The 26,431-nt window shown below is 33.9% G+C and overlaps 1 long non-coding RNA gene across 5 annotated transcripts in view; it reads left to right on the forward strand.

Moving 5' to 3' along the window:
* LOC114676434 (uncharacterized) overlaps positions 1 to 26,431 on the forward strand; it is a 587,559-nt gene that overhangs the window by 178,903 nt on the left and 382,225 nt on the right. For 4 of the 5 annotated variants that reach the window (XR_013414573.1, XR_013414572.1, XR_013414575.1 and 1 more), the window contains exons 2-4: positions 18,915 to 19,011; positions 19,631 to 19,727; positions 24,975 to 25,117. The exons of the other annotated variant lie outside the window; for it this stretch is intronic. This is a non-coding gene — a long non-coding RNA (uncharacterized LOC114676434). The remainder of the gene's footprint in view (positions 1 to 18,914; positions 19,012 to 19,630; positions 19,728 to 24,974; positions 25,118 to 26,431) is intronic. 5 annotated transcript variants of the gene reach the window in all.

Consider the following 26,431-nt stretch of genomic DNA (forward strand, 5'->3'; position numbering starts at 1 on the left):
AACACTACAGCTAAAGAGAGAATAGCCTAATACAATAATAGCTGGAGACTTCAACACGCCACTTTCAACATTGGACAGATCTTTCAGGCAGAAAATCAACAAGAAACTTTAGAGTTAATCTGCACTATAATGGCCAAATGGATTTTTGGTTTATTTACAGAACATTTCATCCAAGAACTGCATTCCTTTCCTCAACACATGGATCATTCTCAAGCAAATACCATATATTAGATCATAAAGCAAGTCCTAAAACTTTCAAAAAATTGAAATATTATAAAAAAGTTGAAATGTTATCTTCAATTATATTGAAGATTATCAAGCATATTTTCTGATCACGATGGGATAACCCTAGAAATTAATAACAAGAGGAATTTTGAAAACTGTATAAATACATGGAAATTAAACAATATGCTCCTGAATGACCGGTAGGTCAATGAAGAAATTAAAAAGGAAATAGAAAAATGTCTTGAAATAAATAGTAATGAAACAATATACCCAAATCTATAAATCAAAAGCAGTACTCAGAGGAAAGTTTATATCTATAAGTGCCTGCATTACACAAAAGGAAAAACTTGTAGTAAACAATCTAATGATGCATCTTAAAGAACTCGAAAATCAAGAGCAAACCAAACTCAAAACTAGTAAAAGATAAGAAATAATAAAGATCAGAGCAGAAATAAATGACATCGAAATGAAAAAAGCCATAAAAAGATCAGTGAAACAAAAAAGCTGTTTTTTGTAAAAAAACAAAACAAAACAAAACAAAAACCAAAATTATAAAAAAAGCAATTTTGTAAAAAAAGAAAATTGACAAACCTTTAGCCAGGTTAACTAAGGAAAAAAGAGAGAAGATCCAAATAAATAAAATTAGAAATGAAAAAGGAGACATTACAAATGATATTGCAGAAATTCAGAGGATCATTTGTGGCTACTATGAGCAGCCATATGCCAATATATCAGAAAATCTAGAAGAAATGGTCAAATTCCTAGACACATAAACTTCCAAGACTGAATCAGGAAGAAATCCAAAAACTGAATAGACCAACCACAAGTAATGAGATTGAATCCAAAATAAGAAGTCTTTCATTAAAGAAAAGCCTGGGACCTGATGGCTTCACTGCTGAATTCTACCAAACATTAAAGAACTAATATCAAGTCTCCTCAAACTACTCCAGAAAATAGAGGAGAGGTGAATACTTCCAAACTTATTCTACAAGGCTAGTATTACCCTGATACCAAAACCAGACAAAGACATATCAAATGTGTATACAGGTCAATCTTTCTTTTTTTTTTTTTTTGAAACGGAGTCTAGCTCTTGTTGTCCAGGCTGGGGTGCAATGGAGCGATCTGGGCTCACTGCAACCTCCTCCTCCCAGGTTCAAGCAATTCTCCTGCCTCAGCCTCCCTAATAGCTGGGATTACAGGCATCTGCCACCATGCCTGGCTAATTCTTGTATTTTTAGTGGAGACAGGGTTTCACCATGTTGGCCAGGCTGGACTTAAATGCCTGACCTCAAGTGATCCACCTGCCTCGGCCTCCTAAAGTGCTGGGATTATAGGCATGAGCCATCTTGCCTGACCCTCTGATGAATATTGATACAAAAATCCTCAACAAAATATTAGCAACCTGAACTTAACAGTACATTAGAAAGAGTATTCATTATGATAAGTGGGATTTATCCCTGGGATGCATGGATGGTTCAACATACACAAACAAATTAATATGATACATCATATTATATCAGCAGAATTAAAAACTATATGATCATTTCAGTTGATGCTGAAAAAGCATTTGATTAAATTCAACATTCCTTTATTATTAAAAATAACTCAAAAAACTGAGTATAGAAGGAATACAACTTAACATAATAAAAGAAAGCCATATATGACAGACCCACTAAGTCTATATAATACAGATAGTATTATACTGAAAGGGGAAAAACTGAAAGCCTTTTGTCTGCAATCTGGAGCATGACAAGGATATCCACTGTCACCACTGTTATTCAATATAGTACTGGAAGTCCTACCTACAGCAATCAGACGAGAGAGATATAAAGGGAAGCAAATTAGAAAGAAAGAAGGCAAATTATCCTTGTTTGCTAATAATATGATCTATATTTGGAAAAAACCTAATGACTATACAAGAAACCATTAAAACTTATAAATAAATTCAATAAAGTTGCAGGATACAAAATCAGCATACTGAAATCGGTAGCATTTTTATATGTCAACAGTGAACAATTTGAAAAAGAAATCAAGAAAAGAAATCTTATTTACAATGGCCACACGTAAAGTTAGATACACAGGAAATAACCAAAGAAGTGAAAGAGCTCTATAATGAAAACAATAAAACACTGATGAAAATTGATGAGGACACCAAAACATGAATAAAAATTCCATGTTCATGAATTGGAAGAATCAACATTGTTAAAATGTTCATACTACTCAAAGCAATCTATAGATTCAATGCAATCCTTATCAAAATACCAGTAACATTCTTCACAGAAATAGAAAAAACAATCCTAAAATCTATATGGAACCACAAAAGGCCCAGAATAGCCAAACACATGCCAAGCAAAAAGAACAAAACTGGAGGAATCACTTTACCTGATTTCAAGTTATATTACGGAGGTATAGTAACCATAGCAGCATGGTACTGACATAAAAAAGAGACACATAGACCAATGGAACAGAATAGAGAACACAGAAACAAATCTACACAACTACAGAGAACTTGTTTTAACAAAGGTGTCCAGAACATACACTGAGGAAAATACAGTCTTTTCAATAAAGGGTGCTGGAAAAACTGGATATCCACATGCAAAAGAATGAAACTAGACCCCTATCTCATGCCATATGCAAAAATAAAATCAAAATAGATTAAAGACTTACATCTAACAACTCAAACTATGCAACTATTACAAGAAAGCATTGGGGAAAACCTCCACGACATTGTTTTGGGCAAAAATTTCTTGAAGCAACAACCCACAGAATGAGAGAAAATATTTACAAACTATCCCTCTGACAAGGGATTAATAATCAGAATATATAAGGACTCAAACAACTCCATAGGAAAGAAATCTAATAATCTGATCCAAAAAAAGGAATATTTGAATAAACATTTCTCAAAAGAAGACATACAAATGGCAAATCAGGCACATGAAAAGTTGCTCAACATCACTGATCATCAGAGAAATGCAACTAAAAGCAACAATGAGATATTATCTCACCCCCATTTATATCGAAAAGACAGGCAATAACAAACGCTGGAGAAGATGTGGAGAAAAGGGAAAGTTGTACACTGTTGACAGGAATATAAATTAGTACAACCACTATGGAGAACAGTTTGGAGGTTCCTCAAGAAACTAAAACTTGAGCTACCATATGACCTAGCAATCCCACTACTGGGTATATACCCCAAAGAAAGGAATCAGTATATGGAAAAAATATCCGCACTCCTGTTTGTTGCAGCACAGTTTACAACAGCTAAGATTTGGAAACACCCTAAGTGTCTATCAACAGATGAATGGATAAAGGTAATGATGGTCCCATAAGGAAAGTATGTGAATATGGCTCTTGCAAAGGATTAACTATTGTAATTTTAGCTTATGCTCTGTATTCTGTTTTCTATGGAATTATTTAAGTCTTTTTAGTGACCTTTGTCCTGGCCCATTTAAAAACTAAAATGTAGTATATATTGAATAAAATGGAAATATCATTATTGCTTCATTAGGGAAAACTGTACATAGGCATTGAAAGAAGGATAAAAGCAAGCAGTTTTATCAGGCAATTGTAAAACACCAAAAATATAGATTTGTTTTTGATATGTAACACACTAAATGTATTTTGTACAGCATCTGGTTTAAAAGGTGACTTACTAAGTTTACCATTACTTGGTTTGTTCTATATACAGATTATGTCCAATGTATCATTTTGAAGTAAATAACCTTATTTTAGTAAAAAAAGAAAAAAAGAAAAGAAAATGTGGTACATACACCCAATGTAGTACTAGTCAGCCTTAAAAAAAATGAGATCCCATTATTTGCTACAACATGAATAGGACTGGAGATCATTATGTTAAGTGAAATAAACCAGACACAGAAAGACAAACATCACATGTTCTCACTTACTTGTGGAATCTAAAAATCAAATCAATTGAACTCATGGACATAGAGAGTAAAAGGATAGTTACCAGAGGCTGAGAAATATGGTGGGGGCAGGTAGTTGGGATGAGAGAGGAGGTGGGGATGGTTAAGGGGTCCAAAAAATTAGAAAGAATGAATAAGACCAACTATTTGATAGCACAATAGGATGACTATAGTCAATAATATCGTAATTGTATATTTTTAAATAAAGAATGTAATTGGATTTTTTGTAATTCAAAAAATAAATGCCTGAGGGGATGGATACCCCATTCTCCATGATGTGTTTACTTCACATTATATGCCTGTACTAAAACATCTGATGTACCCCGTAATTATGTATACCTATTATATACCCACAAAAATTAAAAAAATATTCAGTAGGAAAAGAATGGACTATTCAATACATGATTCTAGGACAGCTGGTTATCCACATGGACATGGAATTAAATGAAGTTGGATCACTTGCTCATAAACTATTTAAATGTTAAGTCTGTGAAATTAAAACCTAAATCTAAGAGGCAAAATTTAAAGCTGTTAAAAGAGAATTAGGAGCATATTTTAGTAAAGTCAGAGAATAAAAGGATTTCTTAAATAAGTTACAGAAAGCACACACTGCAAAGGAAAAGAATGGCAAAGAATATTAGGATAAACACTCATTAAGAAAATTCTGTGGGAAACATACACACACGTGCATAAAAACACCATTAAAAGTGAAAAGATAAGCCACAAACTGGAAGAAGATATTTGTAACTTGTATAACTAAGGATTAATGTAAGAATATATGTAAAACTTCTATAAACCAATTTTTTAAAAAAGACAAAACAATTTTTAAAAATGGCAAAACATACAAATAAGCAATTCACAGATGAGGAAACCCAAATGTCCAGAAAATACAATAAAACATGCCTAGCTTCATCAGAAAAATGCCAGTGTAAACCACACTTTCAAACATTTCATCTACATTAGACTGGCATAAATAACAATAATTGTGATAACAAATTTTAGGCAATTATGTGGCACAAATGAGGTCTTTACAATTCAAAACTCAAAAACAATCTAATAACTGTTTGTTTTTCATTGTTCACTTTGCAGTAAGATCTAACTTGACTTAACCTTATTTGTAAGCAAAATCTGATCCTAACTGATGTTAAGATATTTATATTTTTTAATCCTACTTGTGATTTTTTGTACCTTTCATTGCAAAAACGCTAACATTGTATTGGATGCTGCTGCAGTTCCTGTTGGGTTGTTACATGATATATGGGGATAACTATCATATCAACTTCTAAAAGCTACACATTATAAATTCTAAAAAAATAACTGATGGAAGAGTTCTGCATCAGAGGTTGAAGACTTGTTCAACAATTTGGCACCATTTAGAAAAGACTAATAAAAGTGTCTATCTCTTGAAGCAATTACATTCTTAGAAATTCTAGTATATGCGTGTTAAGATACATGAACAAGGATGTTCATAGCAGCACTGTTTATAACCACAAACAACTGGAGACGACCCAATGTTCATCACCAGGAGAATGCCCAAAAATACATAAAAATTTTAGACTGCGTTAAAAATTATCAAATCCTTGCCACAAATTGTCACATGAATGGGATTTATAAATAAAAACAAAAGGAAAAAAGCAAGTAGCAAATCAACATCTAATGTTTCATACCGTTTACATAAAGCTTAAAATATGCAAAATAATATTTAAAATTCTTATTTTAAAGGATACAAGCTATGATGGTTAATTTTATGTGTCAAATTGACTAGATTATGGACACCAGTTGTTTGGTCAAACACTAGTCTAGATGTTGTTGTAAAGGCATTTTTAAGATGTGATCAACATTTACAATCAATTGACTCCAAATAAAGCAGATTTCCCTCAATAATGTGGCTGACTCTTTTCTAGTCATTTGAGGCCTTAAGAGCAAAGACGTAGGTTTCCCAAAGAGAAAGGATTTCTGCCTCCAGGGTGCAACAAAGAAATTCTGTCTGAGTTTTCAGCCTTCAGACTCAAGGCTGCAATATCAACTTTTATCTGAATCCCCAGCCTGCCAGCCTACCCTACGTATTCTGGGCTTGCTAGCTCCCATAATTGTGCAAGACAATTCCCCATTTCCTTAAAATCTCTCTCCTTCTTTTCATGCATGTGTGTGTGTTTGTGTATATATGTGTGTGTGTGTGTGTGTGTGTGTGTAAAACCAATAGGGAATACATATATATAACCAATAGGGAATGATATATATATATACATGTATTTTTTTATATATGTATATTTTTATATATACATATCCTATTGGTTCTGTTTTAATCTATGAACTCAAATGCAAATGTATATGTAATAAAATTAGAAAGAGATTTATGGAAATGATAAGAAACAAGATCATGATTTCATCTGTTAGGAAAGGAGGTACATCTGTTCTGGAAGGGATATACTATGGGTTTAAAATCTATTGATAATTTATTTCTTAAGCCATGTGGTAACATTATAGTATTAATTTTTCCTATCTGTATGTCTAAGCATTTTATTATAAATTTTTTTTAAATTTAAAAGATAAGGCCGGACAAAAGACATTTGAAGATAATAATTACGGGAAAAAAAACTTAATTGTGTATCTAAAGGAAAAATTTCCCAAGTGAATTTTAAGAAGAATATTGACTTATAGTAGAGATTTAATGAAAGCATTTAATACCGATAGTTTATAGCCTAGATTTTTCAAATTATTTATATTACCATGATGAGGCAAGGTGACTCAGTAAGATAATTTTCTGATGCTTGTTCTGTCACTCTATTTATTCAGATAATGATACCAATATCAATACAGCAGCCTAAACTGCTAATGGCCAACAACCTGTAGTTCTGCTTGTCCAACAGTGCTCAAAAGATCAAAGTAGTGCTTTGCTGGTGTGGCTAAAATCTAGACTAGCTTTAGCCAAATAGCGAGCCAGAACTAGTGCTGTTACGTTTTTAATTCCTGATTATCGTGTTGATGTCAGTGCCAATCTCGATACATACCTGAAATGTATGGAGCCTTCAAATATCTCTCTGGTTGTTTAGAGAATACTCAGTACATGAAAAGCATTCATAATGAAGAATAAAGTTGATAGTTCACAATTTTTAAAATATTTGTCACGTCTTTCTACTGTCTCTTTTACTCTCTAGGAAATGATTGAATGGAAATTAATACAAGTGAGATGAAAGAGTGGCATCTGTTTACATTTGGATAGCCACATCAGAATTTGCTTGAATAATATTTCTGGGGTTAAAAAAAAGCTTATAAATTATTCCTTTAGGTTCTCAATTACTTATTCTCAAATGGAAGTATATGCTTTTCTGATGAACATTCCCAAATGCTGAGTTACCTATGATAAATTTTATATTTGAGGTTTCATTTTGATGCTAAACTTAAAATATTACTATCAGTATATATTTATTAAACACTGTATATCCAAGTACTACACCACAATTTCTCTGCCCATATTTGGGATTGCTTTTAAAAAATAATCAAAACCACATGAAATATTGTCACCACATGAAAGATGCATGAGCTCACAGTACACCATTTACAGGTAGTCAGAAGAGAGAAAAATGTGGTAGGAAGATTGTGTTTTAATGCAAGACAGGATCACATCAATACAGCAAACTGAAAAGTTAAATCTATACTAGAGAAAAATGTCCTACTTTTTTGCAGCTAGTGGAATTGTTAACATGAAACAAAAACATTTTGTTTTCCAAACTGCATAAGTAATCAAAATTGATGTATTTTTAATGCACATTTTAATAATGTAGCAGTGCTAACTTTACTTTCATGTGAACAATTTAAGTTTAAAGATTTATCAATTGATATTACATTTAAATTAGCACCTGCAGCTCACTGGTAAATTCTGATTAAGGATGTGTGCTGATTGAAGTCATTGCTATCATCACATTAGTATTATTAAAGTCAAAATGCAGATATTGCTTAAGCATGGAACTGAACTTGAGGTACTGTTTCCCTACCATTAAGACCAACATCAGCTATTAACTTTAAATCAGACAAGAACAACCATTACAATATATTGATGTTGGTTTTAATTTTATTAGTTTTGTAATCTTCTTTATTTTTATAATTTGATGAGATCTATGTGTCCACACATTAAAGTAAGCACACATAATTTGAAGATTGCATCAACTGAATTGTATTCTAATATGCACAGAGTTAAAGTCATAATACTATTTACACACAGTGGACAAGTTTATGACTGTCACTGAATATAAAATATTTAATATCTACAATGTGTGGCACTGGACCAGGTGACTTAAATTCTGTGCCCAATACACCAATAAGTTTTTCTGCTTCTACTTTTCTTGATAGTCCCTTAACATTGATACTCTTAGTTTTCCAGTTAGTCACTAGATCATGGTCAAAAATTCCATTCAAAAAGAAAGCAATGCTGGCTTTAGAAAAAATGATTAATCATTATTCACTTCAGAGACTTTAACTGACTTTTTTCAGAGGCAGACTTCTTCAGCAAATGTATTTATCAATAATGTTGAACTATATTTACATACTACTCAGTTTGCAAAGCAAGTACACATGGTTTTGAACGTCTACATGCACTGACTCCATTTTAAGAAGGACTCCAGAATACCCCAACCCAGGTTTACACTCCTCATAAGTACCCATAGAACTAGTTCCCCATCGTTTAGCTTGCAGCACCCGTATGCCTTTCAGTGACTTTTGATGAATGTCGTGTCTGAACCAAAAATCTGTAAGCCTCTTCAGTTTAGGCACCATGCCATATTATTCTTTGAGTTCCCAGGGTTTAATGTAACACTCAGAGTTTTTTAAAAATATATTTAATAAATATTTAGTGAACAAATTAAATGGCCAAGTCTACTAAACTCTGTGAGAATTTCATTATCTTAAATGTATTGGTGGTGTTCCAATTACACTAAGCATTTTAAATAATCTCACTGGCTATATGGATTGATAAATTACCCTTCATAGTAGAACTACCTGTACTAACCAATTTTATTACATTTTTATTTTCCCTGGAAATGACGTTAACCCCAAATTGTTTATATCAGAAAGATAGACAGAAGAAAAATGACAGATAGACATATGATTAGGTAGATGATCGATACCATGTAACATTAATAGTTTTGATTATTCAAGTCAATCCAATAAACATTTGTTGAACACTTACACTGCATAAGCTCTGTATGAGAAGCTATCAGCATGACAAAAACGCATATAGGGTGTCTTTACGAGCAGCTTAAAATTTAATGGGGAAATATACAGTATGGCATAATGAAAAACAGAGTAAAGGTTAAACAAAATGTAATGGGAAAAACTTGGAGACAGAGAATAACCTCAATTGAGTGGTGAATGGGAATGGTAATAAGGAATGTTTTCACAGAGGGGTGCCTTAAAAATGTTTTTGCATTAGTATAAAACAACTTTACATCAATTACTGTAAGATATTTTACATTGCATAAAACGATTTTTTATAAACATAAAATTTTACCACAATAAAAAAAATATTAACCTGAGCTATGACTTGATATAAAACATTGCTTATGTTGTTCTTTTCAATTGTAATAGTCTTCAGTTTGCACAATGTTTGAATGTGTTTCTGCACTTTGGAATGCACATTTGGAATAGAGACACATTTAACATTGGTTGTAAAGGCGAGGTACATGCTGAAGCTTGTAGTTATTTTACAAGTGAGAATATACTGAAAAATTTCTCTCAAAGTCTCAGAAAAAAGATTTAGGTTTTACATTTCAGAGTCATGGGCTACTGATCTAACTATAACATGTTCAAAAAACATATTTTATCCTTGTTTTCATCCAAAAGTTAATCAGGACTACAAAAATATAAACATATTATCTTAGGCAAACAAAAGGTAATCCTTCTCAATAATTAAAATAGCTTTGTAAAAATATGTAAACATAATATGTAATCGTTATATAAGAGTCAGACAATATGGAAAGGAAATGAAAACTACACATAATTCCACTGCCCTGAGATAGTAATTGCTAACATTTCACTGAATAGACTTCCAGCCATTTCTTCTATAGATGTATAAGTCGCAATGAGATTGACTCACACTGAGGCACATACACACATACAAATAGAATACTATTATACACACTGCTCTGTTAAATGACTTTTTCACTTGGAACATATAATGGTCACCTTTTAGAGTCAAATTTCTCAATAGAGCATTTTTGTCTTAATATATTTTAATTTAACAGTTGGTTCCTTGATAATTTATAGCTTTTGAGAAATCTTTTTAAAAAATTTCCTGCTACAATATTGCAGAAATAATGAATTAAATTTTCTCTCAGTAGTTGTGTACATATATTTTTGTATCTAATTAGTTAACTCCATCTGGAGAGTTATAACAGTTCAACTTTTGTTAAATTTTTGCCCCAATATTTGTCACAAAATAATATACTGAATAGCCACTTTCTCAAATACTAAATGGTAAAACATATATTTTAACAAATATTAATAAATTAATAATTAATAATAATAAGTTAATGACAGATATCAATAAATCAATGAATAATACATTTTAATAAATATTATATGATATTTTATATTATTATACATTCCCTATTTTATTTTCTTGATATGTTTGTTTCTTTAACAGCATCATGATATTTTATGTATTGCAAATTTATAATAAATCTTGCAATGAATTGAATTTTTCAGCCTTTTATTAACTGTTATTAAAATGTTATACTTTTAGGTCACCTTAGGATTATTTTGAGGAAAAAGTTTTAAATAATAATTTGTAAAGAAATATTTTTTTAATTCTATTGTTATTAGTCAAATTTTTTTTCAGAATATATTTGCACCTATTGAAATGGCCTTCAACTTGTTAGCGTTAACACACTAATACTTGTTAATATGAAAAATTGTAAACAGATTTTTAAAATTTTGAACTATACATTCAAGAAAAAAGTTTTATTGAGTCATGGTATATCGTTATTTTTAATGTCACGATGTGTTTGGCTTACATTTTTCTTAGGATTTTTTTCCTCTTATATTCACAAGAGATTGTTTTGCGTTTCTTTTCCTTTGTTATGAGGTTGGTTAGTGCTGTCTTGGTAAAAAGAATTGGGAAGTTCTTTATATTTGACTTCATACTTTCAAACTCACCATTATTTTTTAATCTTTTTTCAGACTTCCCATAGGTTCAATCTCAACTCTAAGCTATTCTAACGCAGTAAAATATAGCAGTGTACTGGCTCGAGTTGATTGGCTCACCCAGTTCCAGACTTTATGTAGTGTAGCTTGTTTTGCTGCAGAGGCTAGAAAGCTAAAAATGAAATAGGCCAGATCCTCCTTGAAGATAGAAACAATGTAGCTTTCATTTCATCCTTTTAGAAAGAGGCTTTCAGAAAAAGGAAATTAATCTGTATTATTTTCATTGGAGTTTACATTTTTGTAAATGTTACATTAAATAAGCGGAAAAAAATAATTCTGGAGTTTAAGTAGCATTTAATGTAGTCACCATTGTATTGTAGTGTTGTAAATACTGCCTTTCTTTTCTTTTTTTTTTTTTTTTGTAGAATATTTTCATTTATATGAGATCCAGACTGAATGAGAAAATATGGTTCAAACTGTGAGAGAAGTTTTAAAATTTAAATAGTGTTACATGGCAAATAATGAAAGTTAAAAGTGTACTTCTGTAGAGCTTTAAACATGACCAGCCTCGGGGGTTTATAGTTCTTTTCAAAACATCATTTCTGAAGCATAAAGATACAATGCAATTAAAAAGAAAAGTGCACATTTTGCAGTCAGACCTGGATATGAATCCCAGTTTTGCCACTTACTGACTTTGTAACCTTCAGCATATTGCTTAATCTTTCTCAAACACAGTTCTGTATCTATATATACACAAAGCAGAATATCTAACCATGAGGTTACTATACAGATAAAAGCAGAGAATATACATGAAATCACCATTATCAGCATCAGGTGCAAAGTGTGCCTTCAATAAATAGCATTGTTTTCTCACAATTTGGTTTTAAAATATCAAATTCTACCTACTCAGAGACGTAGATTTAAATCACGTTTTTTCTTTGGGTTTGATTCACTACACTCCCTTATTAAATTATTATATACTTTTAATTATTTACATATATGAAGGAATATGTTTGTCAGATCTTCCCTCAAAAAATACCTTTACAGGTGGAGGGGGAACATTGAGGGAAACTATATTAGAAGAGAGCCTGATTACTGTTATGGGAGAGAGCTGGGAGGGAACAGGTTTAGTGAGATAATAAAAATTATAAGGTATAAGAAGAGCTAAGAGTCGAGGAAGAGAAACTTGGGCAAGAGGAAGATAAATTTTGCCTACTTCATACCTTTCCCTAAGCACAAGGCTGATGAAAAGTAACTGATTTTTGGAAGTGAATCCTTCCTTTGACCATTAAGTCCGCAGAGAATAGAATACACTAGGAAGATCAGAATTTTTTCCAAATACTCCAAGTGAAGGAAAGTGCTGAACACTTAGTAGATTCTCAATAAAACACATTGAATAAATTATTATTCAAATCATTATGAGCCAGGAGAATAAAAATGTGTGCTTTCCTAATTTTTCTAAGAACTCTTTATAATGATTTTTTGTTGCAGTAGGAAAATATGATCAAATAAGTTTTCAAAAAATGAGGAATATAGGGGCAAATTTACTTGCCTAGCGTGAGGAAGGAAGTTGATAATGAAGGGAGAATGAACATCTATTAATACGTGTTTGTATTGCACTTTACCTATGGCTCCTGAAAAATAACCTTAAAAACTAGAGTTCAAAAAGTGAAAACTTTCAAGTGGTTTTATTGAAAGATACTGACTTAAAATAATCATCAAGTCCGTTTAAAACATATCTTGATTCTTTCAATCTATTATAAAAACTCATTTGTAAAACCTTATTATAATCATCATCATTGAATGCTCTTGGAGTGGGGAGTAAAATGTTCCTACTGCTAAGCTATCATCCGTAAGTTTTGACATAAAAGTATAGCATATAAAACTGTAAAGGTAATTAGAGATTTTTTTTTTATCCTAGTGCCTTTATTTCAAAGATAAGGAAACTGAAACCCAGAGGCATTAGTTAACCAGATTGAGGACATATAACTAGCATAGCCAAGACTCATCCATAGGTATTCTGACTCTCAGACCCCCATCCTTTCCATAATCGTCTGTCACTTTGTATATAAATAATTAACAATATTTTGGGCAACTCTAGGTGAGAAACTTAGAAATCAAATTATGAGAAAAAGAAATCAGCATTTCATTGTATTGACAAATTACACACATACACATATATTTTTATGTATTTGCATATATACACACATGTGATTGTAGTGGAATAAGGAATTCTGAGGTCTGAATGCATTCTTTTAAGTAGCTAGGTACATTGAGCAGGATATTTAACTTCATTAAACAATATCTTCATTGGTTAAAAGGGAATATAACTGTCATTCTGCTTCTTTTTGGTGATGATCACAGGGATAATATGTGTGGATATTTCTTGTGACTTCTAAATTGTTAAGCAAATGTAAAGGATTAGCAAGTCTTCACACATGGTGATACTATAGTAGTGAGTGGAATGAAGTATATACTGCATTTCTAACTGTGGTGTGGAATGAGACTTTCTTTAGACTCATTTTCCTCTGCTTGCTGGAGAAATAGGTTGCCTATTTTATTAAGCAAAGTGATCAATTCTAGCAGCTGCAATGAAAAAGGGCTTCAAAAATTGCAATGGCTTTTCAGAAAAGCTTACATCTTCTTGAAAACTGTGATGCTGATTGTTGGGAAACATTTGGACTTAGAAAACAGGGTTCACCCAGCTGTGACAACCATCTCAAGACATGGCTTCCAAGCCAGAAAGAGAGATGAAAGAAGCAAATTGTCTCCTAACTGCCTTAGCGCAGAACTAATACTCATAGTTCTTCTTCACAATTCACTTGCCAGAACTAGTCCCATGACAACAACTTAATTGCAAAGGAAGCTAGGAAATGTAGGAGAGTACTCGGAGAATTTGGTGAGCATTATTCGTCTATGGCACATCTGTGGGCCAGGGGTATTAGTCTCTTCACTCACTTCTGGTGTCAAAACTTCATGAGATAGATTCCTTCATCCCAGGCCCTACAAAAGTAATGTATAAATGGATAAAATCACAAAATAATCATAGTCAGGGAAATTCAAACAGCAAAATATTCCTAACACTGGATTCTGTCACTTCAGCCACAAACAAGGAATGCATGCTTATTTTTCCATTAATTGTTTAAATGTATATACATGTATGTGTATGTATATATATGATGTACATATGTTTTAATAAATATTTTGCATTTATATATCATATAAACACAATATATTTTTCATTTATATATCATTATATATTATTAATATATAATGTCTTTATATATTATCTCATATATTATTATATCATATATCATTAATATATAATAAATCATATATACACACACTATATATGTATTATATAATATTGTTATAAGTGTATATATCTTATATATAAGATAATATATATGTTATTATATCATTATTTAATTTCATTTATATATTACATCATAAATACACACTATATATACACATCATGTATACAAGGTATTATATATGACCAGATATGATATAATAATATATAATATATGATATATGATAAATGATATGTGACTATGTATAAATGATATATAATATATATTAATGTTAATCAAATAGTAATGATATGAATGATTTTTTCATTACTATGTATACTGAATAATGTATAATATGTATATTATACATATTCATTAAAAATGTGTATTAAATGCCTCTACAAGCTCTCCACTCTACAACCTAGAAAAGATTCCCTGGTCTGTGAATTCCTGTCCTCTGACCTCACCTCATTCCTGTCCTCTGACCTCACCTCATGCCGTAATCCCTTGATTATACTCCAGCAACTTTGGACTACTCTCGATTCCTCAATTATAGAAATTATAGAAAAGCTTATTTCTGTCTCTGCGACTCTATACTTTCTAACCATTCTGCTCTGAATGTCTTTCACCTAGGTCTTTGCTTGGTTGCTCTTTCTCATTCTCTCAATTTTGGCCCCAGTGTTGGTCTCATTACTTCCTTTCTTAAATTGCTATTATACATTACATAATGTTACTTTTTAAATAATTGATAAAATTTGTTTAAATTAATGTATTTTCTGTCTTTTGTGATTATTTGTGTCTCTTAAAATTACCCAATTTATTGTCAGCTTTATTAAAATAGGGACTGTATTAACCTTTTCTAAATTTTCCCATAATGCCCAGCGCATGATAAAATGTCATTATTGTTGCACTGAATTTGTCAGCTAGAAGACTATTTAATAATTTAGGCATTTGGTTCTGAACTTGTGATAAAAAGGACATGAGAACGTGCACCTGATTAGGTGAAGTAGAAAAGGGAACTTGATAGTTTTAAATGAAGCAGCATTGCTTCTATTTGTTGGTCAGTTTTCCTGGCCTGTTCTCCTTTTCAAATTGCTGCATAAGCAGGAGGCCACTATCCCAAGTGAATTAACGCAAGAACAGAGAACCAAATGCTACATACTCTCACTTATAAGCAGAAGCTAAACATTGGGTAAACATGGACATAAAGATGGCAACAATAGACATTGCGGACTTCTGGGGAGGGGGGCGGCATGGGTTGAAAAACTACCTCTGAGGTACCATGCTCACTATTTGGGTGATGGGATAATTAATACACCAAACCCTGGTGACATGCTTATTTACCTGTGTAGCATACCTGGTCATTGGAGAGACCACGGAACAGAAGCAAGGGTATGAATGCCTTTTTAGAAAGGAGAACTTGTGGCTTCTCTGAAAATATCTAGTGAATGTGTGTACTTGTGTAAGAAAATGATTCTAACATGGAGTTTCATGGAAACAATGTCTTGGTAGAGAGAAGTTAAAAGGCAATCACAATATAGAAAATAATATATATAAAATATAAAATTTTAAAAATTAATCAAGTGATTGGTACCTGTGGATTATCAGTTCATTAATTAATTCAGCATAGACTTGTGCATTTATTACCTTCAAAATCCCATTGAGAATTGTGAAAGCTTCCTTAATCTGTCTTCATGTAACCTATTCTGTGTAATCACAGCTCTATTCTATGTCTATATGCATAGTAAATTCTACCAGGTTATAGGCTAATTTCTGGAGAGTCAGTGTACTTGAGTTGCATTTTACCAGGAATTGGTTCCAAACCTTTTCCATTAATAATTGTATATGCAGATTAAAAATAACTGCAGGCCAGGCACGGTGGCTCACGCCTGTAATCCCAGCACTTTGGGAGGCCGAGGAGGGCAGATCACGAGGTCAGGAGATCGAGACCATCCTGGTTAACATGATGAAAGCCCATCTCTATGAAAATATAAAAAATTAGCCGGGCATGGTGGCGGGCACCTGCAGTCCCAGCTACTTGGGAGGCTGAGGCAGGAGAATGGCGTGAACCCAGGAGGTGGAGCTTGCAGTGAGCCAAGATCGTGCCACTACACTCCAGCCTGGGCGACAGAGTGAGACTCTGCCTCAAAAAATAAATAAATAAATAAATAAATAAAAATAAATATAAAAATGACTGCAAAAAAGAGTGCTTGTTTCCATGGAAACTTCTTAAATGCTTGGGACAGTTTAGGTAAGCTGACTTGTTTAAACGTTGCTATCAAATAAGGTATAGAAAAATAACTGTCAGATTGGTGAAAAATGGAAAATTACCATTTGAAAACAGTATGATGAGCAGATGAATGCAGCCCCATGTTAACTGAGCACTACTCACAACAGCCAAGCTATGGAATCAACCTAGATGTCTACCAACAGATGAATGGATAAATAAAATGTAGTATCTATACACAATGGAATACTATTAAGTAGCCTTAAAAAAAGAAAGAAACCTTGTCATTTGGAAAAACATGGATGGAATTGAAGAACATTATACTAAATAAAATAAGCCTGGCACAGAAATGACAAACACCTCATGTTCTCCCTTATATGTAGAATCTAAAACAATTAAACTTGTAGAAACAGGAAGTCAAATGGTGGATACCAGAGGCTAGAGGGTAGTGAGAATGAGGAGATGATGGTCAAAAGGTACAAAGCCTCAGTTAGACAGAAGGATTAGACATTTTTTGAGATCTATTGGTGAATATAGTTAATAATAGTGTACAGCACATTAGAAATTACTAAGCTAACGCATTTCAAATGTTCTCACCCTCCAAAATACTAAGCATTCGAGGTGATAAGCATGTTAATTAGCTTAATTTAATTATTCCACATTGCATTCATAAATCAAAACATCACTTTGTACCTCATAAATATATCCAACTATAAAATTTTCATTTACAATAAAAATTAATTAATTAAAAGATCCTAGTTGGATTCTGTAATCACACTGCCAAAATAAAAAGTCAGAACTCCAATTAGCAGATAAAAATGCAAACATATGGATCCTAGTTCAAAGGTTGTAACGACATGCACATTATTAAATGTTCAAATTATGTGTCTGTGTGAAAAATCATTAAAATGTGTTTTCCCATTAAGTGATTTTTTTCCTAAATAATCAGTTCATTAGCTCTAGATAGGAGATTTTCAACTCTATTATTTTTATTTAACTTATTGAAAAAAATAGACCTTCATGGACCTGTGTAACTTGACCCACTGATAACAAACAAAGCAAAATTCTGCTAAATTCTAGGGTGGTGTTCTTCCATTATATTAAAGTGTATCCCCTAATCTGTATGTTATAGTTCTTGTAGTTTAGACCCTTGTTTTAATTCTGAGACTGACTTTATAATGCCATTGCTAAAAATTGCAAGTTGATGTTTACTGTGGGGATGTGGGGATGCACTTCACATATCCCTTCAGGGGAACTTGCAGTGGAGGACACCCTGACTGTCATAGCTTTAAATATACTTCAGTCTTAACACCAAGGTATTCAGCAAGACTACTTTTCCTGCAAGATGTTTCCAGCCAGTGTGGGAACATACAGTGGGGAATACTAGAGCCAGATAACTATCATTCCTGTGGAACTCCTGTAATAGACAACCTTTGTGTCTCGTGGGAAAGCTGTAAGAGATTCCCTGTAGGCTGGCACTGAGGAACTACACTATAGTTTGAGGCTCTTTCTTTCTCATCCTTTATTCGCTCCTTTTTTTCACAGGGGTCATTCATGCATCATAGTCAGAATGCCTTCTCTGTCCACATTTGCTCTCTCCCACTTCATCCTTCAAAGGCATTCCCCCCAGTAAGTTGCATGTACATCAAAATCCAGTTTTAATGTTTGCTTCTAGGAGGACCTAGGCTGGAAGCGGGTACTGAGAGTGGCCTAAAATAGTAAGTGGTAAGATGGAGTGTGGACGTTTCTCATTCACTATGCTGCTGATAATATTATCAGCACTATCCTGAGTGCCCTATCTTGAGTACAAAGGGGGGCAAGGCTAGTTCCTAACATAGGAGGATAGTCTAGTTGCTTAAGAGTTCATCAGTGAAAAAGATGTCTCAGTAAAGGAGATGATTTTTGCCAGTGCAATGATTCAAGCATTTAAAAGATATGGGGAAAGCAATGTCTACAAGGACACTGGAATTGGCCATTTATTACTAAGTTGTACTGATGCCAGGCAGAAGGTAAGGAGAAACTGAGAACTATTGACAAGAATAAAAGGCTAAATGTAAAAGCAGAGGGCTTCTTTGGTTTACAAAATAGCCTTTATTTCCTGAACAGGAGACTTCTGAGGAGAAGCCTGGGATGTAATTGTTGAGGTCTTGGAGCTTTGGAGACGGTGCTAACTGCTTAGCTAAGGCTGAATTGTTTTGCCAAGGTAGGTGTCTTAATCCATTTTGTGCTATGACATAATACTTTAGAATAAGTAATTCATAAAGAACACAAATTTTTTTCTCACAGTTCTAGAGGCTAGGAAGTCCCTGATCAAGGCCCTGCCTGGCATGTTTGTGTCTGGTAATGGCCTAGTCTCTTCTTCCATGAGGGTGCCTTGACCACGTGGAGTGGTGAGGAGACACTGTTCCTCACATGGCAGAAGAGCGAAAGGGATAAGAGATGATGAGAGAGGGTAAAGGGGACAGAACTTGCCCTTCATAAGATACTCACACAATAATGACGTTAGTCCATTCATGAGGCCAGAACCCTCACATACTAATCATCTCTTAAAGGTCTCACCTATTAATACTGTTACAATGACAATTAAATTTCAATGTGAGTTTTGGAGGGGACAAACATTGAAATCATAGCAGTAGAAATTATTTCATTTGGGCATATGTCCTAGGTTTATGGCTCTGTAGACCCTATCTGAACCCCTAGAAACTGCAGATTCATAGTAGCAGCCAGAATGTGAGAAGGCATAGGAGAAGCCACTTTCTCTTTCTTAAGACAACATATCTTTCTGCTACAGAAATTGTCTCATTCATTTTTCTCCTACTCAGGCCAATACCTATGATTAACTTGGAACATATTTGGACACATACAGAGCCTAACAAGGAAAAAAAAATCATATCCTGAAGAAGCTGCAAGAATTAGCTGGTATGTTTCTGTAGAAGCCATGGTGACACCCCTAGGATTTGATTTTGATCAGGGGCCTGGAACGTTAAGATTGGACAAGTAAGGATTTATTGATTTGGGGACAGTTTCTGGGGGGACATAGGATTTAACAACCTGACAGGAACCCCAGGAGCTACTAGGGTAGCTCTTAAAAGCCTGGAGAAAACATGGTTCATACTGAGAAAAGTAGAAAAGCCTAGCCGACTGAAGAAGGAATAGAAGGATTGAGGAAAGAGGATGTACTGGCTTGAATATATAAAATGAAGCCAGAAAATCCATCATCAAATTATTATGCTTCATGGAAAAGCTCCAAAACATGCTATTTGCCAAAGCCATAAAGAGTGTGCTGGTGAGAGGGCTATAACCTCACTCAATTGTTCTTCTGTGGCTCTTCTCTTTAGGCTAGGGCTAATGGTAGGGTAGGTTTTACAGAGTTAGCATGTTAATTGCCAGGAGGATCTGGCCTCAAAGTAATAGAGGAAAAGAGACTGGGCTTCTCTGACAAGAAAGTTGAGAACCACATTATGACAGTAAGTAGAAAAGTCAGAGAGAGAGCCAAGGGAAGGTGACCCTTCCAGGAGTTGTGGAGATGGTTAATAGAATATGGTTCTCTTCAGTGCATGCTATGGATAGTAACTGAGTGCTGTTTAAGATCTACAATCAGATGACAGCAATAATGAAGAGGCAGCTATTCTGAAATTATTATTAACTATAGTGGTATATTTCAAAATAGCTAAAAGAGGGATCGTAAATGTTTGTACTACAAGGAAATGGTAAACATTTGAGTAAGGGATATAGTTATTAGCTTGATTTGATCATTCTGCAATGTATACATGTAGAAAGCATCACATTACACTCCATAAATACATACAATTATTATTTTTCAATTAAAATTAAACTAACACCAAAAAAGAATGGAGAAGAAGGAGGCTGAGGGCAATCAATTGCTCTAATAAGATGTTGCTCAGTTCCACGTCCTGAGCCAATATTCAGATCTGGAAACTACTCTCTGCAGTCTCTTCCTATAAGGCCACTATCCGATGAAGGAGACTTTACCATCATGACCTAGTTACTTCCCAAAGGCCCTGCCTCCACATACCATCCCACTGGGCATTAGGACTTCAACATATGAATTTTAAGGGGACACAATCATTCAGTCTGTAGCCCCCTAAGTGATTGTGTATCCAGAATGTCCACTAGAAAGCCCATCTTGAGCTGGGCTTATTATGTCATAAAAAACCGATGCTGTAGCAGCACACTATGAAACAAAACAAAACAAAAAATAGTGCATCTGCTATTGTGCTCAAGCAAGACTAGAGGATGCAAGTCAACTGCACCGCTGGGTAGCACAGACTTTCACATCACCTTTCACTATAGTACTTCTATGTGTCACCCGTAGATAGAGAGGAAAAGTCCTAAATAACCAGCTGAAGGAAAAGAAAGAAGTCTCTGCTTGGTTAAGGTTGGGTTAAGGCTGTATTTGGTCATTATTTGGGGTACAAGCTAAAAATGGATGGTGGTTGCATCACAGTGACATCTGAAGATAACCTTAAAAAAAGTAGTGAAGGGTAAATATCCCAATGAGTAAAGGTGGAAATGGTTCACCTGATCTTCTCCACTTTGAAGTGAAAATGACTGAAAGTGAGAATATATGTCAGTGGCCTCGAAGGGAAAGGATTAGAAAATCGCTGATGAGGAACTGTGGAGTAGAGGAATGTGGTTGAACATATGGGAGTGCATGCAAAGTGTGAAAGTTTTTGTATTACATATAAAACACACCAAAAAGCCTAGAAATTTCATCCACCATGGAAGAGGCACTGAAAAGCCAAAGTAGACAAAAGGACTGGGCCAGTTGATGTCAGTCAGTCCCTGTCAATATCCTTCTTAGTCCTTCCTTCTAAAGGAGAAGCAATATTTCTGGTGAGTGAGCCTGAAGAAAACACATATAACTGTTTTGCTCAACACCAGGCAGTAAATTTTGCAGAACCAAACCATTTTGTGGGTGAAGTGGTGGAGAAGGGGATATTACAACTGCCAGAGACTGACTGGAGGAAATTCTTAGAAGGCCCAACTTGCCTAATGAGCCCAACACTACATACTTCAACAACTCTGACAGTAATGAACGGAGTTTATCTCTTATCTGCCAGACTCCTGTGCCCATCTCACCTTTGGCTTTTCATGTGAAATGTACTCATTAGCTTCTCAAATTCAAATAACTCACAAAATAGAAAGTGAAGACTACTGAATAGTCCTCTACATATTTTTCATAAATGTGATTTTATATCGGAAGAGTGATATATGAGGAAAAATAGCCAATAGTTCACCTTGCGTCTCTTATTATTATCTTGTAGCTGGTTGAGTGTTTTTTTTTCCTTTCTCCTTTCTATGTAAAACTTTATTTTTAATAAGGTAGAAATTTAAATTATTCAAAAATTATACTCCATGTCTACATTTATTAAGTTTTAAATTCTAGAACACTGGGATCTTACAGTCTCCTTAGAGCAAGCAAAGTCCAGAATATATACTTTTTTGGCAGTAGGGGTAGGAAGAAGCTCCTGCATTCCCCAGCACAGACAGAGTCACTTTAATTATGCCAATAGGACCTGAGCTGAGTGAAGAAGCTTCTTGCCTGGCCACCCCTTGGGTAGTCATGTACTGCCTTTAAAGGCCTCTTATATTCTTCATTCATTTGTTTGATTTTATAACTAAATTGCAAGATTTTTAAAGGTGGCAAACCACATGTGTATTCATATTATCAAGGGAGGGCATTTTTAAAACCTCTAGTTGGATAATGCTCTTTTTTTCTTCAAAATCAGTGAAATACATTTTTTTTCACCAGAAAGTTGTTGATAGATTAAACACATCAAAGAGAAGCTATTCTGTTTAAAAAGCAAGGGGATACCACAATAGCACATTTTTTTTCCTTGAAGCAACCCTATTAAACTCACAGAATTCGTGAGAGTACAGTTTGAAGACCACTGATAGAACACCCACTCCTTACGTTAAAGGTGAAGAAATTTAGAGGTGCTATGTATCTACCACAGTATGAGGCAGTCAGCAAAACTGTTGAGTAGACTAAATATAAACATTGTTTAAGATAGTACTTTTGTGTCTATAATGGCATGTGTCACCTTTGAAAATGGCACAAAGAACATTTACTTTAGACTCCAGTAAACCATGGAGTCTCCAAGTTTGTTAACTCCTTCAAGTCTCAGTTTCTTTAATTGTTAAACAAGTGTTAACCCTATCTCATATCATTTGTTCTGAGGATTAAGTTAGAAGAAACATAATGGCATCTATTGCAGGGCCTGATTATATTAAAAACTTGAACACTGTTAGCTTCTTTCTCTCACTTAATTTTGCTTTTGCCTTGGATGGTACATAATGTCATAGTGAAATGGATAAAGAACCCTGGACCATCCCAATACTCCTTTATTATTTGTCAGTTTCTTTATTACTAGAATGGCGATGGACTTGACATCAAAAACATTATGACAAGACACTTAACCAACAAAAAGTTGATGGCTTGTTAACCATTTGCCCAGATGGCAAAATACTGATTTTGCTTATTTCATCGATAGTCTTATAGTGGGGAAATATAGAAAGAATAGGACTGTGGTCCTGAAGAAAAAAAATGAAGCATGTCTATACACAACCCTTCAATAAAGAGTATTCATGAATATTTATATTATTTTTTAAAAATATATTTGGAGTCTTTTATAAATTTATGAAAAAAGAAACAAGAAAAAAGTGAAACAAACAAAACTTTAAGGTAACTGACCACCCTGACGTTTTTGTAAAGGCTTTTGAAAGCCATTAACACTTTTTCTTACACATCCTGTAGATGATTCACAAACACCAATATTATTTTATTTACATTGATTCTATTTTTCATTAATGAAAGGAGAAAATTTATCTATGTCAAAAATGTCAATATAAGTCAATACAAAGAATTGACTTAGCTTTGTTACTCCCTAAGTGCTTTCCAATACTCAGTAAGAAATATCTAGACCAAGAACAATGAACACACAGTCCATTACCTCATAACCTTAAAAATACTTAATGGCTTTCTGGCACAGTATGAAGATACTTCCTATTAAGAAAAAATAAAAGTTGCTATTTCAATATTGCTACTTTGTGTAAAACAAACAAACAAAAAGAGAAGCAAACATATATCTATATATTCTTTCAAGAATATGAAATACATTGTTTAAATATATTACAATGTTTGCTGTTTTGAATATTATAATGTTCACTTTTAAACATTGTCTCTTCATAATCTGTATTTTTGCTAGGGGCTGCCATAACAAAATACAACAGAATTGGCTTAAACAAGAGAGTCATTTTCTCATGATTCTGGAAGTGGGAAATCCAAGATCAAAGTTTGACAGGTCTGATTTTTCCTCAGGTCTCTGTGGCAGATGGCAGTCTTCTGTGTCCTCATTGTGGCCTTTTCTCTGTGCTATTGCATCTTGTGTCCCATTCTCTTTTTTCTGAGGACACCAGTTAGATTAGATTAGGGTACATGCTGTTGGCCTTATTTTAACTTAATCATCCTTTTAAACACTCTATCTACAAATATAATTGCTTTTGTTAGAGGACCTCATTTAACTTTGATTATTATTTTAAAGGCCCTGTTTCCAAATATGGTTACATTCAGAGGTTCTTGGGGTTGTGACTTCAATATATGAATTTTGAGGAACACAATTCAACCCATAATACTTTTCAATTTTCACATTTACAGAGTGACTAATATACTAATTGATGAGTTCCACAATCGCTATTGGATGTAAACATGTGATTACCATTTCAGAGACTGGTTTAGGCTAGTAGGTTGGTGGACTTCTTCTGTCTATGCCCAAGGAAAGTTTCCACCTATGCTCTGTAAATGTATCAAGAGAGATGGCCAATTTGCTCATGGTCTAAGTATAAATATTTATTTTTGTGCCTATGTTTCTATGTGGTCCTGCATAATCCTGTCAAAGACCTATGGGTAGGAATTTCCAAATGGTCTGACTTCTCCAGAGACAACTTGATAGTTGTGAGTTGGAACACTGTTGTGCACAATCTGTGTAGGTGCATGCACATGGGCAACTGTATGTGTAGCTGCAGGATGTACATGCACACTTCTTTCTACAAGCTCTTTCATTTTCATTTTCCCTTTTGTTTTCATTTTTCATCTGAAGTCCCTTTTTAAATCCTTCATATTATGTACTCTTTTTACTTTAGAACTCATCACTTTTGCAAAGTATAACAGAGTTTCTGTTCCACGCCCAGTTCATCATGTTCTTGCAACTTCTACCACTGTGGATGTCAGTTGATATTAATGCAATCTTACTCTGTGGCTTAGCCTTCTTTGGACACTAATACAGGTAATGTGTGGATTTCATTTCCCCTCTTAGCATGATAATGTGTTAATAGAAATAATTGGTTCCTCAAATATAATTCTTTGATCACTAGTAAGGCTAGTGCTAGCTTTTCTCCTAAAGCAGTGGCTTTGAAACATTTTGGATCACGACCCACATTCAGATTCAGCAAACCAACACCTACATATCAACAGTGCTCACTGGACTCCACTGGTAGTTGTTGTCTTGAGTTCAAATGAACAGTCAAAATCATGAGACACAATAGATTTTACCCAGCATTGTCTACTTATCTTTAAGAAATAATACTGGACAGGACGAAACACAGCATGAACAGAAACAGCAAAGTGGAGGTTTTGTGAGTCCCAGGCCCAACTTCTAATGTTATAATTGTTCTATGTTTGAAACATGCAAAGTCATGAGAGATGAAGCTGAGCATGAGCAGATGAACTTGACTCAGGGAAAGCTCTGAAATCCCTTCAGCTTGTATATTAGCTAGTCACATAGCCCTCAGGTGCCTATTACTAGCTAATCTTGAGAATCCCTAAGGAATACATTGCTAGGGACCACTTTCTGGAGCAGCTTTATCTCATCAGTGCCAGGTTTTAATTAATCAGCCTTGGCCACAAGGGACATGTAGTTGGTCTATAACATAGTTCTTGGCCAATTTCTCACTGGTCTTGGCAAAGAAAATCTAGCAAATATAGATGGTTGAAATGAAAAAAATAGTAAATTATGTTATCTTAAATGGTGGAATTCAAGTTGGACTGTGATACTTTATGTTCAGTCTTGACTTAGACGTTATTCTCATGATTGCCCTTTTTACTTTCTTGTCATTTCCCCACTACCACCACTCTCACTATCTTCACCACTATCACTATCATCATTGTCATGATTAATTCTTACTGACTATCCTCAGGGTGCTGCCGCAAAAGCTCAGATAATCTCTTAGTCTGTTTTGTGCTGCTCTAATAGAATATCTGAGACTGGGTAATTTGTAAGGAACATAAGTTTATTCCTCACATTCTGGAGGCTGGAAAGTCCAAGATGAAGATGCCAGCATCTTTCAGGGACCTTTTGGCTACATCGTCCCATAGCAGAAGAATGGGAGGGCAGTGAAAGGGCAAGGGAGAGAAAAAAGAAGGCCAAACTGTTTTTTCGCAAGAGACCTACTCTTATGATAACAACATTAATTTATTCATGAGGGTGAAGTTCTTATGGCCTAATCACCACTTATTAGGCCTCACCTCCCAAAACTTCTATTGGAGATTAAGTTTTCAATGCCTTCTTTTGGGGAGACACTATCAAACCATAACAAAATCA

The sequence above is a fragment of the Macaca mulatta genome, chromosome 2 (assembly GCF_049350105.2).
Source record: "Macaca mulatta isolate MMU2019108-1 chromosome 2, T2T-MMU8v2.0, whole genome shotgun sequence".
NCBI classification, from domain to species: domain Eukaryota; kingdom Metazoa; phylum Chordata; class Mammalia; order Primates; family Cercopithecidae; genus Macaca; species Macaca mulatta.